At 49.8% G+C, this 18,029-nt stretch overlaps 1 protein-coding gene across 3 annotated transcripts in view; it reads right to left on the bottom strand.

Moving 5' to 3' along the window:
• KCNIP1 (potassium voltage-gated channel interacting protein 1) overlaps positions 1 to 18,029 on the bottom strand; it is a 228,321-nt gene that overhangs the window by 109,032 nt on the left and 101,260 nt on the right. The window lies entirely within an intron of this gene.

Here is an 18,029-nt window from a genome sequence, read left to right as displayed (position 1 = left end):
CCCAGCAGGGCTGCCCCCTGAGGGTTCCATCCCAGCTGGTTTGTCCATGCAAGGACTGGGCCTCGGGCTGCTGACGCAGAAAAGGGGTTAATGACCAGCCCTGGGAGGCCAGAGAGCCAGGCCTGGAGATATAGATATTCTCTATTACATAATAATTTTTTTTTCTCATATTGTTCAGGGCCATTAACAGCTTTGTCACAGGAGCATTCTTTGAGAGCCACTGGGCAAACAGAGTGCCCTATGCCAGAGCCTGGGGTCCTGTTCCTGTCCTCCCCGCGAAGTCCACACACACACACACACACACACACACACACACACACACACACACCAAAAAGGAGGGGGCACAGCCAGGACCACAGCCCACATCGGCCCCCAAGGAGGACACTGGCTGCAGCTCCTGCTGCAGCCACCAGGTCACCTTCTCCCTGGAAGGTCACCTGCCTGTCTCGGGCTCCCCAGCCCACTGGGCTTAGGACACGCACACACACCCTCGCTGCGAGGGAGGCTGGGAAAGTGAGTATCTGTTCTTCCAGGCTTCTCGAGAGGGAGGTGGACCCTGCCTCCCACCAAAACTTGTTAGATGGGGGAGTTTCTCAAATCTAGGAGGTGTTTTCAAATGCTGAAGGAACCATGCCAATCCCTCCGCCCCCCCAAAGATAAATGTCACTACACGGAACTTGTGTGACAGCCTCGCTGCAATGTGCCCCTCACCCGCCCACATCTCAGGCTGCAGCCCTGAAAGGTCCAGCTTCTGACTCCTGCCTGGGCAGCGGGAGGGCGGGGCAGGGTGCCTTGGGGCTCCAGAGTCAGGGACAGCGGCAGAAGACCCTTCCCACCCCTGCCCACCCCCCGTGTTAGTGTCCCTGCCCCTGGTCCAGCGTGGTTAGCTGCACAGGGAATTTCTAGTCAACTTGAAGCACTCACCCCAGACGCTCCCTCCCAGCAGCACCCGCTGGTTGGTTGGTTGGTTGGTTTCCTGGCTTACTGTCAGGAGCAGTGACACCAGCTCAGGGTGGCTGAGGTGAAAGGGGGCGGGGTGCCTTCTGCACCCCTCTTGGAAAGCCAGCATGCTCTGATTGGAAGAGCTAAGTGCTGAGAGTCTAAGAGTCCTGGGCTTGAATTGCAGCCTTCGCACCTAACAGCTGGGGAGGCTTGGACAAGCGGCTGAGCCTCAGTTTCCCTGTTTGTTGAATGCAAGTACTCAGACCTGGATGGCAGGGTGATTCTAAGAGTTAAAGGAAACAATGACTCAAACATGCTTAGCATAACACCTGGCACGCATACAGTCCGGTCTCCACAGGGTTACCAGTGTGGTCATACCCTCCTCTGCTTCAGACCTTCCAGCGACTTCCAAACTCCTCGCCTGCAAGGCCTGCAGGGCAGGGTCCAGCCTCCTCCCCGGCCTTATCCCACACCACTCACTCCATCGCTCACTACATTTTGGGAATCTTTCGTTTCGTTATGCCCAGTGATGTTTTTCCCACCGTGGGGCTTTGCCCAAACTCTTCCCCAGGTCTGTGATGCTTGCGCCCCATTCGTGGCCCTGTGGCTCCTCAGTGAGACCTGATCCCTGGGTCCAAAGCAGCACTGCTGCCCAGTTCCCAACCCAGTTACGCTGTAACGCATTATATTGTTTTCCTGCCCTTCAAAACCTTTGCGCCTCTGTAATCATTGTAACAGAAGGTGGATGAAGACATCCTGCTGCCCAGGATTTTGGCTAAAGCTTACAATCTGGGGACAACGGCTGGGAAGTAACCCTGGATAAATAAATAGAACAAACAGAGTTGTTGGATGCATGTTAGACTTGCCGAGAGAAAGTGCGATGGGTTTTGTGACTAACCATCCCAACCCAGTGTACAAGAGGATAGACATTCCCAAGGAGATGGGGGGAAGGGAATTTGTAGGAGTAAGTGCACTTTCGATTTTCCTCCTTCCTTTCCATGAGGGGGCTCTGCCCGGGGTCACAGCCCAGTGATGGGGAGCCAGAAGTCCTCCCAGAGGTGAGGGTGCCCATGTGAAAGGGAGCTGGCATTTCATGCCATAGTAAGGGGTCCTGAGCGGCAGACACCTAGTGCAGCCTCAGGCCTGAAGCTTGGCGACAGAGCCCTTGGGAGAGCTTCCTGAGTCCCTGGGGTCTGGGGGGTGTATATGAACGTAAGATTGGAGGCTGCATCCCCCTGGAGAATTCAGGAGGTGGGGGGCTGTGCTGAAGCAGCCTCAGGTGGCCTCCTACAGAGACAGGGCAGCTGGGCACTGCCCTTTGGTAAAGTGGGAAGTTTGCCAGTTTCTCGTGGCCAAGGGGGCTGAGGAAGGTAAGCAGGCTTGAGGCATTTGCACAAGATACCCTCCCCCTCCCCCTGCCAAGAGGGCTGCTGCCCGGACAAGAGGACCCCCAGGCAGAGAGAGGCTGTGACTAATGGGGTAAAGGGGGCCCAGCAGCTGGGGACACATGGATGCTTACAGAAGCTCAGCTGACAAGGGCATCTATCTACAACAGGCTGGGAGAAAGAAAGCCCTCCACCAAGGAGCCCCACGAAAGAGCCAGCATTTGGAAGCTGACAGCACGCCACATGATAGAACTGCCATGCTGGCTGGGAGAAAATCACCAGCAGCTCCAGCCAAGTCCAAAGACCCTTGTCTCTCCTCAGCCAAGCCTCCCTGCTGCCCTGCGCCAGAAGCAGGAAGGTTAGGAAGGGAGGAAAAAGTTTGGAAGTGCAGGCTGGCTGTGCGTCCCCCAAGCCCCCCAGGTCTGAGTGCTGAGACAGGCGAGAAATTTAAAACTGCACGTGAGACTGAAGTTCTAACCGGATGGGACTTTTAGACACTTGAAAACTGGAATTATTCCTGAGACGAGAGCTATAGTGATTGCAAAGCTAGGAGAACAGCCAGAGACATTATAAAATAAAGACGGAGGGATATGAGAGACTAGAGGATTGTAAACAGTTTGGAGAAAATGAAGCTCTCTGTCGTCTGTACCCCATTGCATTTAGACAAGTCCATGGATCTGTTACCTTCTGGTTCCCTTACTTATTACTTCACTTCCTGCCTCTCCAGCCCCCACTTGACTCTACGCTCCACCAGATCAGGAATCTTCTCCTTCAAGGTCACTGCTGCGCCCCCAGTACTTAGAACAATGGCTGGCGCATAGTATCATTCTACTGAGTTTGCCCCCAGTTAAAGAGACTTGGAATCCCCAGCCTCAGGGGCTGAAAGGTGGGCTGAGCAACTGATTGCCCAGGTCAGTGCATGAGGCAGGGCCCTTTCCCCCAGAGACCAGCCATCAGGGGCAGGAGGCCCAGAACCTCGGAGAGCCTGGGGTTGGAGCGAAGGCTGGGCCTGGCTTCCCGCCTGGGACACAGGTGTCGCTGAGCTCCTGCTAAAAATGGCTCTGCAGGGGCTGGTGGCTCAGAGTGCCCAACAGAGCACTCCTGACGCTGGATTAAGAACTCTCCCCAGAGCACTTCTGTGGGCCCGGCGCTTGGCATGCCCATCCTGTTAGTCTGCAAGCCACCACCAGAGGGCGATGCTATCACCCCCATTTCCAGGTTCAACCCCTCCTGTGCATCCTTATAGCCCCCTTGCACCCCACGTCCTTAACCTGGAGCCTTATGAGGTGGTTTTCACATCTGCTTTGTTTAAGGGGAGAGGGTTGAGGCGGAAGGGGTATTTTAGTTTCTTAGGGCTGCCGTAACAAAGTACCACAAACTGGGGCGGCTGAAAACAACAGAAACTGATTCCCTCCCGGTGCTGGAGGCCAGAAGTCTGAAACCAAGGTGCCAGCGGGGCCACGTTCCCTTGAAGGATCTAGAGAAGAATCCTTCTTTGCCTCTTCTAGCTTCCGGTGGCCCTGCCATCCCTCGGCTTGTGGCAGCAGAACTTCATCTCTGCCTCTGTCTTCGCAGGGCTGTCTTCTCTGTGTCTCTGTGACTTCTCTTCTTTTTATAAGAACACCAGTCACTGTGTCTAGGATGATTTCATCTCAAGACCCTTAACTGATTAAATCTCCAAAGACCCTACTCCCAAATAAGGTCACAATTTGAGGTTCTGAGTGGACATGAATTTTGAGGGGACACTACTCAACCCAACCCCAAAGGACTCTTGATTGAGGACCTACTTTGCCCCAGGCCCTGTGCAAGCCACCTGCATCCTCTACTTTTCATTATGTTTCAACAAATTGGGAGACATATGTTATTATTGCCTTGGTTTTTTTTCCCCCCCAGAGGACGAAACTGAGGCTCAGAAAATGGCCCTGACTTGCCGTAAGTCACATGGCTGCTCAGCCGGGGAACCAGGGTTGAGCTCAGGGCTGTTAGACGCCAAAGCCATCTACCCTGGTTTCTGAGCAGCTTGAGGACAGCGCTTTTGGTCTTATTCATCTTTTCATCTCTCTTCTCCCATCATTTCTGGAGCCAGGGCTCTGCACACTGATAGCTCTGAAAACTGATAAAAAGAAAGGCACCACTGACCTTGAGAAAGACCTGGAACAGGCGTGTCACTGACTTGGATGCTGAACCTTATGTGGCTGCTGGGTGTACGCTGACCATCCCCCCACACCTCCCCCAAACAACGCTCTGTGCTGACAAGTGACACCGTCACTTATTACCTAGCTGCTTCAGCTCCACCGAGAAATCTGCAGCCTCTACGATCTTAGATCCGTGCTACCCCTGGAAAACAGGAAGGGCAACCACAATAATGATAAAATCTAAACAACAGCTACAATTTGTGAAATGCCTACTACCCCAGAGGCTCTCAGCCAGGTATTTTGTACATGTGATGTCTTGAAATCTTCATAACAGCCCATATAGGTATTATTATCCTTGTTTTGCAGATGGGAAGATGGAGGCTCAGAGAGGTGATGTAAGTTTGGAAGCTTGGAAGCAATAGAGGCTGGATGCTGACCTGAGTCTCCCTGACTCGGAAGTTGGTATTTCTGCAGCCCTATCTTGCTTCTTTCCAGCTTCCCTGCCACTGCCTCCTAGTACGACCAAGATGAAGGACACCTTTGTACACTACAGCAGATCCCCTGGGCAAAGGCAGGAAGTGGGAGGAGCCAGAAAGCAGTGTCCAGGTTGTGGGTCAAGAGGATTCCTAGGTCCATGGGGAAGGCCCCCATACTGCTCTGAGTTTTAAATGACTTCAGAGAGAACAAACACCATTCCCCGAAGAGTCAACTAATGCAAGTGAATTTGCATATCTAAATTGGTTCATGAAAAACAAGCTCCCAGTGGACTCGGGGGTGGGTTCAGGAGTGTCGAATAATGAAGATTTTTGTGTTAGGTTTGTTTGTTTGTTTGTTTGATGTCTCCTAAAATTTAACTTCACCTGGCTTGAAAAATAGAGAATTCACTGGCTCGTGGATCTAAGAAGTCCAGATGCTTCAGGCACAGTTTGATCAGGACTTCGGCATCATTTTCTATGACGCTTGCCCCCTCCTCAAGTTAGTTTTGTTCTCATAGCTAGTTTCTTCACAGTAGCAAAGTGGCGATAGCAGCTCTAGCTCTCACTCTCATACCAAACTCCTTCTAGAGAAAGCTTTTCTCTTTCTAATCAATAAACCAGATTTCTGAGCTTAAATCTTACTGAACCAACTTAGGCCATGTGCCTTCCCTGCATCAATGATTAAGGCCAAGGGGACTAATGGGATTAAACTGCTGGGTTCAAGCCCATGAGAGACCAATCCCAGTGTTGGAGGTGGGAGGATTACATCTCAGCCGCTACGGGACAGGGAAAGCGTGGAATGGGTGTTGGGAAGACACCCCAACATCTACTACAAAGATCTCTAAGGGGAAGGAAAATGGAACTGACATCCTCTGAACATCTGCTATGAACCAGACCCTTTTTTAGTTTTTACAACGCATTGCATGGTAGGTGTTTTTATTTCCATTTTCAAGGTGAGTAAATTGAGGTTCAGAAGTTTGTAGTTCAGGACACTCTTGACATTAGTAAGTGGTGGACTTTGGGTCTGAATCTTGGCCCACTTGCCCCTGCTCCTGCCATCTGCTGAGGGGGTTCTGGCCCTGTTTCCTCCCTTTCCTTTATCTCCTTCTTCAGACCCCTTACCCTTCCTCCCAGTTGGAACTCTGTGATTGGGGATGATGGCACAGAGGTCTGAAGATCCCTAACTGAAAGGTGGATAGAATCCAGTGTTAACAGTGTCAGGGACTCGCAGGATCCTCTAATTTTCCCTAGTGCCATGAATCAACATTCTTCTTATCAGATTGTTACATAAAGGTACAGAGAGGGCAAGACGTTTTATTAAGATCACACAGCAACTAATGAAGGGGCAAGAACAGCAAGAGCTGGAAGGCCTGTATTCTAATCATCTCTTCTCTCAGTTGCTTTCAATTGCTCCCAGTGTTTTGGGTTAAAGCAGCACATGTAGTGCTTCTGCACTTGGAACAGGTGGACCCTGCTGGCATCCTCCGCCAGGCTTCAGGGGTGAGAATCCCCTTGGCCAAGTCCCCTTCACTCCAGGTCTGATTTTGAGCTCCTCAGGTCCTGCTAGAAACTCACTCTAATCTAACAGACCTTCTTACGTGCCTCCTGCCTACAGGCTCCCAGGAGGTCATCTGCATCCATCATCTCTTTAAACATCACAAACACCCTGTGAGAGGCAGGGCTCACTCTCCAGTCATACAGAGGGGTGAGCTGGACCTCAGAGAGTTTAGCCACTTGCCCAAGATTATGAGCCAGGCTATGAACCGGGTCCATCAGATACCAGTGCCCGACTGTGCCACTTCTAATGGAGGTACTGGGAAAGGATTTGAAGGGGAGGTGTTCTGAAAGATGAGGCTGTAAAAGAGTTCCCTCATTGGTACAGTGCTTTTCAGACTCGAGTGATATTGCCCCTAGACTCACCAGGTTACTCACTCATCCAACCATCCTTCAGTAATTATTTATTGAGCACCCACCACATGTGTCAGCACTGTTCGGGTTCTGAGAATCCAGTGATGGACAGGACAGGGTCTCTGTCCTTAGGAGGCTTCTGGTTATGTGATGTCTCACAATAGCGTGAGGCAGGCCAGATGTTGAACTGTCATCCCCATTTGACAGACTAGGAAACTGACGCTTAGCCAAGTGATGTGACTGGTCCAAGGTCATACACATTAAGCGAGTAACATTACTAGGGTTTGAACTTTGGTTTTCCAACCCCCTCAGTTACACTGCCCTGTACACCAAGGAGATGTCAAAGGAGAAAATGGCAGCTTTCTTTCTTTTTTTCTTTCTTCCTTTCTCTCCTCCTTCCTCCTTCCCTCCTTTCCTCCCTCCCTTCTTTTCTCTCTTGGCATAAAAATATACAGAGTGTGACAGTGTATTCTTACAAGGCTCTATGTGGAGAGCTGCAGTCATGGGAGACACTAGGCCTGGGGACCCTCCCTCAGCTCCCAGAACTTTGGAACCAAGGTCCTTGCAGGGAAACTATTAGCATGCGTGCAAGTTATTGCAGGCAACCCGGGGCTTTTAATCAGGCAGCATTTAAACTGTCCCATTTTGTCTGTGATTTCGCCGGATGTTTACATCATTTGTAATGAGACAAATTGGGACAAATTGCCGAGGACACTTATGTAAATGAAACCAACAGAAATGCTCCCATCTCTAGTGGTCAATGGAGGGCTTCTTTCACTTTTTCCCTCCTTTCCTTTCTCTCCAGGGATGTTGTAGGGAAGAAATGGTCCTTTATATTCTGCAAACCTTCTCCCTGGGCAAACAGAATATTCCTTGTAAGACAGCCGCTTGACATCTCCCGTTGTAATTCTCTCCTTCATCTTATTTACTCTCTCACCCACCTCGAAGGAAAAGTAACGGCACAATAAATGTAATTCTTTTAACTTTCTCTGTTGTTGCCTGCACAGAGAAGGGTTAGATCTGCTTTTCATGGAGTAGGTCTGCAGAACCTTCGGAGGACTTCTCATTCAATTAAGTTTGGGAAACAAGGCTACTAAGGTTAACCCAGAGTCTTCCCTGCAGGACGGTTCAGAGCCTTTGATATGCTAATGAGCAATGAGAATCTCCCAAAGCAGGTGTGGCTTATAGGAGACCTTTTATGGAATTGGTCCTGAGCAGAACCAGCTTTGCAAAAAGTTATGTGAACTCTGTCTCCAGAAGGCCCAGCCTATCTGGCAGCAGCCCCGGCTCCCTCTGGCCTATTATACCTTGTAAGTCTGGCTGATGATAAACCCAGATTCTGGAGGGTGAGGTCCTGACCAGATCGAGCAGCATGACCGGGCTATATGGGAGCCAGAGGATCGTGGTGTGCGGGCCCGGAGGGGGCAAAATCTGACCTCGGCCAAGCGTTCCACTCATCTTAACCTGCTGGCCATATCAAGGACTTGTAATTTCTAACCTCCTGGCCTTTGCTCCCGCTGTATCCTCTGGCCTCCATGCCTTTCTCCTCTCAATGCTTTGTAGTGAAGGCACATTATCCTGCTACCTCATCTTGTCTTGCCATCCAGACCTGGGATGTTCAGGGCAGAGACCCTGCGTTCCTATCTTGCGATCCCTAATCTCCAGCTCAGGGCAAATATTTATTACATGCTCACTAGGTACCAGATCCTGGGCCCTAGAGATGCCAGAACAAATAAGACATGGACCTGCCCAGAAAGAACATGCTACTTAGTGGAGGCGCAGACAGGGAACCACAGTTACAATCAGCGTGATCACCGCAGTGACGGGGACAATCAAAGGGGGTAGGCAGGGCAGAGGTACCCTACGCAGCCTGGGGACAGCCGGGAAGGCTGGATTCCAGAGGACAAGCAGTGACATAAGGGATAAGTAAAAGTTAGCCAAGTGAAGACGGGTGTATGGAAGTGTGTTCCAGGCAGATGGAACAGCCTGGGCTAAGGTCCAGAGGCAAGAGAGGGCATGCTGGATTAAGAAACTGGATGAAGGTCCGTGTGGCTCTGGGGGGAGCGTGAGAGATGCAGAGATTGATAAATGCCAGATGGGGTCTCTAAGCAAGAGGATGCTGAAGAGGGAGCTCCAAACCCTGCCTCTTTCACATGCAGAGGGGAGCCTCAGGCAGAGGGAGTGCCGGCTTTCATAGCTAATCAAATGTGCAGACATGAAAACAAAGACCTGCCCCCTTACCCAGCCCCTATCTGAGTACCTAGGCCCTGTGAGCTCCTGCCCACACCCCTGTCTCGTTGGCTCTGGGGAGGAAATCATTTGAAATTACCCCCCCCAAAAAAAAGAAGAAGAAAGAAAAAAAGAAAAAGTTAGTGGCAGAAGCATGTTCCAGCTTTTGTTCGTGCTGTTACCTCCCCCTAAAACTCTTCCCCCTGATGGCCACATGGCTTTCTCTCTCGATTTATTAAAACCTCTCTTCAGATGCTCAGGCATCACCTCTGGCACAAGAACCTCTCTGAACACCCGTTCTAGAAGCAGCCCCAGCCTTCTCTGTTCCCCACCATGCTTTATCTTTCCTCCACTGCACTTACTGCCTCCCGACGTTCATTACACATTGATCTGTCCACTTGGTCACTGCCCGTCTTAACTACTGTGATGGAAAGCTCCATGGAGATGGCACCAGTTTGCTGATATCCAGTGCCTAGCTCAGTGCCTGGCCCACAGTAGGTGCTCAATAAAAGCTGTTGATTGAATAAATAAACAAAAGACCAGTTATGAGCACCAGATGCTTCCTTATGTACTGTCTCATCAGATTCTCAAAACTACCCCAGAGCATAAAAAATATCACCCTCATTTTTTGGGAAGGCTCAATAGGGGAAGGCACTTGTATAGGGTCCCCAAGTCAGCCACTGGTGGAGCCAGGATGTGAATCCAAATTTGCAGATTTTCACTACTCGCAACTTAATAAAGCCTTGTTAAGTGGACATTATAGTTCTCCAAAGGCTGCCTTCCCCTACTAAAGTAGCCCTGCTCCCAAACATGCAGTTCTGCGTCTTCCAAGGCGATGCAGCTCCCTGAGCTTTCTGGAGGAAAAAGAATAGAACAGCAACCAAAATGAAATAATAATAGGCATTATTTACTGCATGCTTACTATGTGCCAGTTGCTGTGCTAAGGACATTACTTGTACCAACTCAATCAATCCTCCCATCAACCTATGAGATAAGGACTATTATTATCCCCATTTGACAGATAAAGATACTGAAGCAGTTGAAGTAGCTCAAGGCCCCGGCAGTAAGTGGTGAGGTCTGGATTCAAGTACAGGCAGCCGGGCTCGGAGCCGGCAGTCCTCTGTTCCCATGGCCATGTGGGGTTCCAGGGGGCAGAGGATTCTCCCTTTGACCTTTGCCAACTCCCATCCGGTGGAAAACCTCAGGTCGCTGGGATTCTCTCTGCAAGGAACTAGTGAGATCATGATTGTGATGGTGATGATTTTTTTTTCTAAGGCAGACAATTAATCAGGAGTATTAATGAAAATGCCAGCTCCATTACTGCAGAAACTTAAGTAATTTAATGGGAATTGGACTCAGGCCATTAAAATGTTATTACAGGCTTGTCAGTCAGCTCTCCATGCCTCAGTGAAATTGTTTGGTGCTCCCAACTAGGAGCTGACTATGCCAGGGTGTGCTGTGCCAGCGACAGTGACTGTACCACAGCTGCACCCTGCGTCGGGTCCCCAGGCCCGGGCAAAGCAGCTTTCATGTTTCGTCTTGCCTTAATGATCAGTGAAGCTCCTACTATGTGCCAGGCACTGAGACAGGAAGTAAAGCACAGAGACACAGGCTCTGCCCTCAAGGAACTTGTAAACTCAGGAGGGAAACATGTATGTAAAGACGGCCGTGTGAACGTGCAGGAAAACAGCACATGCAGTGATGTTAGAAAGCTCAACCCTGGCTCAAGGTGGATGGGAGGCTTCCTGGAGGAGGTGTCACTATGCAAAAAGAATTTCTTTCCTGGTAAGTTGCTTCTCTCCCCTAAAATCCGATGGGACTGATAGCAGAAATTGGTTACCTGAGGGTTTAGTGTACATGTGTTCTCAATGGGAAGCATAGCATCTCCACAGGGGTAAAAATTGGTTCTTCTGGGGCTTCCCTGATGTCGCAGTGGTTAAGAATCAGCCTGCCAATGCAGGAGACACTGGTTCGAGCCCTGGTCCGGGAAGATCCCACATGCCGCGGAGCAACTAAGCCCGTGCACCACAACTGCTGAGCCTGCGCTCTAGAGCCCACGAGCCACAACTACTGAGCCCGCGCGCCACAACTACTGAAGCCTGCGCGCCTAGAGAGCATGCTCTGCAACAAAAGAAGCCACCGCAATGAGAAGCCTGCGCACCACAACGAAGAGCAGCCCCCGCTCACCACAACTAGAGAAAGCCTGTGTGCAGCAAGGAAGACCCGATGCAGCCAATACATACATACATACATATATACATAAATAAATAAAATTTTTAAAAAAATTGGTTCTTCTGGGTGGGGTGTGTGTGAAAAAAACGTAACTCTTTTTATATTTAAAGCACAGTTATGCATATAGTACACAAACAAGTACAGAGCATATTTTTGGTATCAAAATTTCATGGTGGGGGGAAGAAGAACAGGGGGAAAAAAATGCCTAAAGAGATGTTAATGAAGAAAAAATTGAGAAGCTGGTATGCAACCAGTACTTGGACTACGGCTCCCAGCACATAGATGGGGTGAGTGTGCCCTCCAGGCCATCTGGCTGATAGTAAACTGCATGAGTTATAGCCCACAGTGAGGAGGTGGGACCGGGGCTTTGGCTAGCCTAGACGCTGGCCAAACGAACTGACAGCTTTACTTCACTCCTTTTCTGCAGTCGTGCCCAGTGGAATCCTGTCAATGGCCCCACCAGCAGGGTCTCTGGCTTTCCTCTTGGCTGTGGCAATGTTTGGGAAGCAGATGAAGGCAACTCCCAGGGACTGACAGTCCTTCCCAGTCAGCTGTCTCCATCTGCTTTGTGACACAGCCAGATGAAGCAGGTCTTCCCTGGGAACACACACTTAACCATTCCACCTCAGGTGCTCTCTGGTACTTGATGGTTATTTGGGAATCAGGCATTTCAATTCATCACTTCTCTCGTGGGCAGTCAGAGCTGGATGACTTCCTGTTGAACACACTTAGTCCCCTCATTCTGTTCAGGCCGCAAGCTCCTGGCGCATTCACAATGTTTCCTCTCCTGGGTCACAAAGAGCCAGCCACACAGAAACCAACCAGCCCCTGCTGAGGACTGACCAGGCAAGGCCTTTCGTTCTCTTTTATGGAAGCTCTTCGTTGTCCTTCCTGATCAAATAGTCCCTCTTCTAACGTGTCTACACATTGTTATTCATTCTATCAGTCAGGATAAGCTAGGATCTGCCACAGTAACAAACAACCCCCAAATCTCAATGACTAAAAATAACAAAGATTCATTTCTAGCTCCTTCCCCTCCCTCCCTTCATCCTTTCTCTTGTTTCTCCTGTTCCTGTCTTCTCCATCCATTTCTCTCTCCCCCCTCCTCCTTTGGGTTCAAAATCTTGGCTCTCTTACTTACTAGCTATGTAGCTTGGGGCATGTTACTTAGTTTTTTTTAATGCCTCAATTCTCTAATCTTTCAAGCAGGAGGTAATCATAGTGCCCATTTAATGGAATGTCGAGAAATTAAGTGAATTAGTGCATGTAAAGTTGTCAAACCATGCTGAACATAACAGAAATGCTCAGTGTTTTGTCTAATTACTAGCTATATTATTATGATTCTTTAGAAAGGAGTCAAAAAATGAAGACTGGGACTTCCCTGGTGGCGCAGTGGTTGGGAGTCTGCCTGCCAGTGCAGGGGACACGGGTTCAAGCCCCGGTCTGGGAAGATCCCACATGCCGCGAAGCAACTAAGTCCGTGCGCCACAACTACTGAGCCTGCGCTCTAGAGCCCATGAGCCACAACTACTAAGCCCGCATGCCACAACTACTGAAGCCCACGCGCCTAGAGCCCGTGCTCCGCAACAAGAGAAGTCACTGCAATGAGAAGCCCGCGCACCGCAACGAAGAGTAGCCCCCGCTCGCCGCAACTGGAGAAAAGCCCGCACGCAGCAACGAAGACCCGATGCAGCCAAAAATAAATAAATAAATAAAAATGAAGACTGTGTGAACACCCTCACAGTCCTGATGGATGGGAGATGGATGCTGGTTGCATACAGGGGGTGGTAGTGGTCCACACTAATTGGGTGGGAAGGGAGGTAGGGGGTAAAAGTGACAGAGAAGCCCTGACAGAAAAGGAGAGACTGGAGCTGGGATTTCAGGGAGAGGCAGGTGTTTGCCAAGTGGAGACAAGTAGAAGAGCAACAAGGATAAGAAGATCAGACACTACAGTCATGGCAGTGGGAGGAATGAGCACAGCTCAGGGTGACGGTCGTGATCAAGTGTGAGTTCTAGCAAAATCTCCGCTGTGTGAAAAGCGGATGAGACCAGGCAGGGACTGTTGCGACAATCAAGGGAGAGACAGGAGAGACATTTGGGAGGAGGAACCAGCAGAACCTACAGACTGATTGGCCCTTAGGGGTGGGGGGGAGGCGTCAGCCATAGGTTTCTAGCCTGCCCAAGGGGAGTAGGACAGGGCACACAGCCATTATCTGAAAGAGGGTACACCGTGGGCCAAATCGAGTTCCCCTGAATGATGCTGGCCACATTCACCCCAAGCCAAACCTAACATCGTTAGTCTGGGGCAGGGTGATCAGTCTGCTCTCCTCCTGCCACCATGACAACGAGACTCCACTCCATTAAACCAATTTACTCCATCTCCTTAGACTCAGGAAAACGGTAGCAATCTCCGGGGAGCGCTGTCTGATCCCTGACCTCCGGCTCACCCCGAGAAGCGGTGCGTTTTCAGCCCTGTAGGCAGAAGGCCTGTTTGCTGTCACTCATCCACGCTGTTATCGAGGTTCCCAGGATGTATGATTCAGCCGTGGGATCTGTATCCTCCTCTCCAGTCACCCCATCGGTCTTGGGAAGGGAGAGCAAGTGCTCCTGACTCGTGATGGCCCAGTTTCACCCATTGCACTTAACTCCTCTGCACTGTACCTGGTAGGGGCCTGCTGAGAGCTCTGGATCGACTTTCTGCAAAGCTGGCTGGCCTGGGTCACTTGAAGACCCGGCCCGTGGCCGGGAAGGAGGTCTGGCACAGGGGAGGGAGGGGATGGAGGCTCCAAGAGGGAGTGTGCTTTGTGCCAGGCGTTTCTGGAGCTCACACATGCTTGTTGCCTCCTGTCCCATCTGTGTTGTAATTGGGCGTCTATATGTCTGGTTTTCTCATGGGCCAGGAGCTCGCTGAGGGCAGACATGCTGCTGTGGACATCTTTGTCGCCAACGCCTGTCCAAAGCACTCATACATGTCTGTGGATAAATCAGGGGGTTTATTCACTAGAATGCAAGCTCCAGGAGGGCAAGGACTTGTGCCTGTCTTGTTCACTGCTACGTAGCCGGCATTTAGCACAGTGCCTGGCAAGTGTTCAATAAATACACATTGAACGAATGAGTGAACAAATCCTCCCTCCCAGCAACCCTGCAAGCTGGCTGTGGTAGGGTGCATCACTAGGTCATAATTCCTCCCTCCCTCCCTGCCCTTCCCAGCCCCACTGGCATTGGGCTTGGCAGTGTGACTTGCTTTGACTGGGAACCTGGGCCTGATTCCAAAATTGCTGCTCTTTGCTGTGAAAACCGTTACTGGGAGGAAGAGTGGGCTTGGGACGTGGTGGTCCCAGGTTCTACGAAAGCAGCCGTGGCCATGAACTCCAGGGGAGAAAGAAGGCTTGCCAGATAGCTGTCTCTGTGGCTTTGACCACAGAGTATATGATACTTCCCACAAGCGCTATGTGGATGATTCTACATGTTCTGACATTTTCTTACTCTCAGCAACTGGCTCTAACTCTCTGCCCTGCCCCTCCGTCTCATGCTAACTTTGCTGTGCTGTGCTTTTCATGGGAATTAACCTTGCCTTTCAAAGATGCCATGAGGCATGGGGCAGAGAACTGAGTACCGGATGTGGGCAGCTGGAGCACGGGCTCTGCAGAGCTCTCATTACAGGACCCCAGGCAAGTCCAGCCCCTCTAGAGCCTGGACAACTGGAAACCAGGGGCTTGAACCAGATAAGCTCCATCGACCTGTCCTGCTCCAATTCTAAGAGCTGCCTTCCTCCCCCACCCCCAGCTGGGGCTGAGAACCATCTTTCTCAGAATCAAAGTTGACTAGAATTGGGATCTGAGAAGGCATCTCAGAGATCCTCAAGAAATGACTGATGAATCTGAGTCTCACTGTCAAGCCAGAAGACCTGAAATCAAATCCCAACCTAGGCACTTCTTATTTATGTGACTTTGGAAAAGTCAGCTCGTCTGGGGAGACCTCAGTTTCCTGATGCAGAAAATGGGTAATAATAGCTACCGTGTAGAGCTGTTTAAAAGATGAAAGGATATAATACATGTGAAAGAACTCTGTATTAGGTGCCCAATAAGTTTGGAGTACACAACTCTAGAATAATCCTCTGGGGGAGGGGGGAAAGGGTATATATTACTGTTGATGGAGGCTGATGGTTTGCTCTATCACCTACAGGAAATACGTTCTGCTAGTTTATAACCATTGGACCATTTATTAAGGACTTATTAGTATATTAGTGGTCCTACTAAGCACATGACCCATGAGCTCACTGTGTTTTTAGAAGAACTCAATGAAATAGGTAGAATAGTTACTCTAATGTTACAGATTGATGAAACTGAGGCATCAGGAGGGGATTAATAGAATTGGCCCAGGTCCCTCAGTGACTGAAATGCACAGCCAGGATTCAAATCCGGATCAGCCTGGCTCCAGAGTCCTGCCTCCTGATAGCTATGCAAGGACACTCTCCAGGCTTCACACTGCTTGGAACCGTGTGAGAACAGGAAGCCTGGCCAGCATGCTGTGTCTGACAACACTGCTTGACTGCCTGGAACTGCTTTTACTAAACTGTACCTGGATAAGGCACACGGGTCTATGCTGAGGGGAAACTTAAGAAGCACCCTACAAAACTAATGATGGTGTTTACAATAGGGATTTGGTTAAAACACCAGCTCACTGCATCACACAGGGCTCAGGGGAGAAATTTCTCTCAAACATCAATGTTAACAACTGGTATGTTCTCATTTGAAGGTAAGTGGTTCTCAAAGTTAAACGTGCATCACCATTACCTGGAGGCTTGTTAAGACACTGATGGCCGGGTCTCACTCTCAAATTCTGCGCTGGGGCTTGAGAATTTGGATATCTCACAAATTTCCAGGTGATGCCGAGGCCACTGGTCTGGGGATCACATATTGAAAACCACTGTTGTGGAGGTTTGCATAACAGATCATGTTTCGTTCTTTGCAGGGGCCGCTGGGAAGCTCAGAGACAGATTAGGAACCACCCCAGCAAAAGATCATGTGCTTTCCATTCTAACTTTACACCCAGCTTTCCTTTTATTTTTTTTTCACTTGTATTTTCCTATTTGTCACAACTTCCTGACTCACATAAATAAGCAAGTTAGCATTTAACAATTTTTGTTCAATAGTATACGTCACCAAAAAACCCCTGTGAAATTCAAGCGCGCGCGCACACACACACACACACACACACACACACACACAAAATTAATCAAAAGATTCAGTGAAATGGCTAAGTGCTTAGATTCCAGCATTAGGCTGACATGGGATTCACATTCAACCTCTCTGTGCCTCAATTTCCTCTTCTGTAAAACAATACTTCCTACTTCCTAAGCCCTATGGAAAGATTTTGCATGTGATAACGCATGCAGCACGGTGCCTGACATAGCTAGCTCGATAAATGCTAGTGATCATGATAATTATAATCTGCCAGAAACATAAATAAATAGCCATGTGGCTGCCATTGCCCTCCACTGACTCTCTCACTGGAAGGAAGTGAGGAAAAGCTTTCTCATTCTATGTGATAAGAAGCCACCGTGGAGAAGACGGCTTTTTCTTTTCTGGTCTTTGCTATGTATGATTCTGCAGGAGACACAGTGAACTCCACACACTGGAGTGTGGAGTGGTGAACAACTTTTTCCTGCCCAGAGCATGACATTGTGGGGCACAGCGGGAGGCCCCATTATATTACTATCACACCAGGGGAAAACAGACGTTTCCCTGTTGGAGAGTGATGACAAGTAAAGTTAAAACACCAAATCCAAGTATTCAGAGCCTGACTCAGAGCCAGAGTAGCCTTCCCTGCCTCCACCCAGGATCATTCTTCCCACTAGGACCTTGATCCTGAGTTTTTAACTTTTCCTCCAGCAGAGAAGATTTTACAGAGCATGGAAGGAGCTGTACGGCTTTGTCATGTCTCTGAATGAAGAAATTTCACTTTCTTGCTAATTTCATCTTCATTATGAGTCAGTCAGGTAGACATAGTTCTCCCCACTTTATGCATGAGTAAACTGAGGCTCGGAGAAGCAAAGTGAGTTGCTGAGGTCACACAATTGATGTTATCTGACTTCAGCAACCATTCTCACGTGACTACAGTGTGAAACCCAGCAGATCGGCTGCCTCAGGGTTCAAAGCTCTTTCACACTCTTCTCTCCCCTCTTGTGTTTGCTTACCAATATGGATGACAGCTGGCTGAAATGGGGTTTTATCTGGAATGAGTTTAATGGTGGCTTCATTCCCAGGAGGGCCTGGGGCCTGGGCAACAGTGGTGGAAGACAGGGAAAGAGGGCAGGATATGCAGGGTGTGTCAAACAGGCCCCTGTGTCAAGTTTTGGTGCCCTCTCTTTTCCTGCCTCGACTCCCTGGCCCTAGTACAGCCTTGAGGTGAAAACCTTCCAGATAGTATCCCGGTGACCCAGACAGACCCAAATCAGGGGACATGACTATGGAAGACCCAGCAAAACAAGAGGCAGGAGTGGTATGTTATAGTGAAGGGAGCCTTGGACCCTGGGTCAAGAGGCCCTAGTTCTAGCCCTAGCTCTGCCATTTGCTAGAGGTAGTAAGATCTTGTGTGTGAGCTGAGAGTGACGCGGCCCCTCCAGACAGCCTGGCCTCCAGCTTTACACTCATCCTGAGGCCGTTCTCCTTCATTCTATCCTCCCTCCTATAGTACACTGAATAATGGCCCCCAAGATG

Source organism: Balaenoptera musculus, chromosome 3 (assembly GCF_009873245.2).
Source record: "Balaenoptera musculus isolate JJ_BM4_2016_0621 chromosome 3, mBalMus1.pri.v3, whole genome shotgun sequence".
Classification (NCBI taxonomy): Eukaryota; Metazoa; Chordata; class Mammalia; order Artiodactyla; family Balaenopteridae; genus Balaenoptera; species Balaenoptera musculus.
Note: the sequence above shows the minus strand (reverse complement) of the source record. Positions and strands in the feature narration are given on the sequence as shown.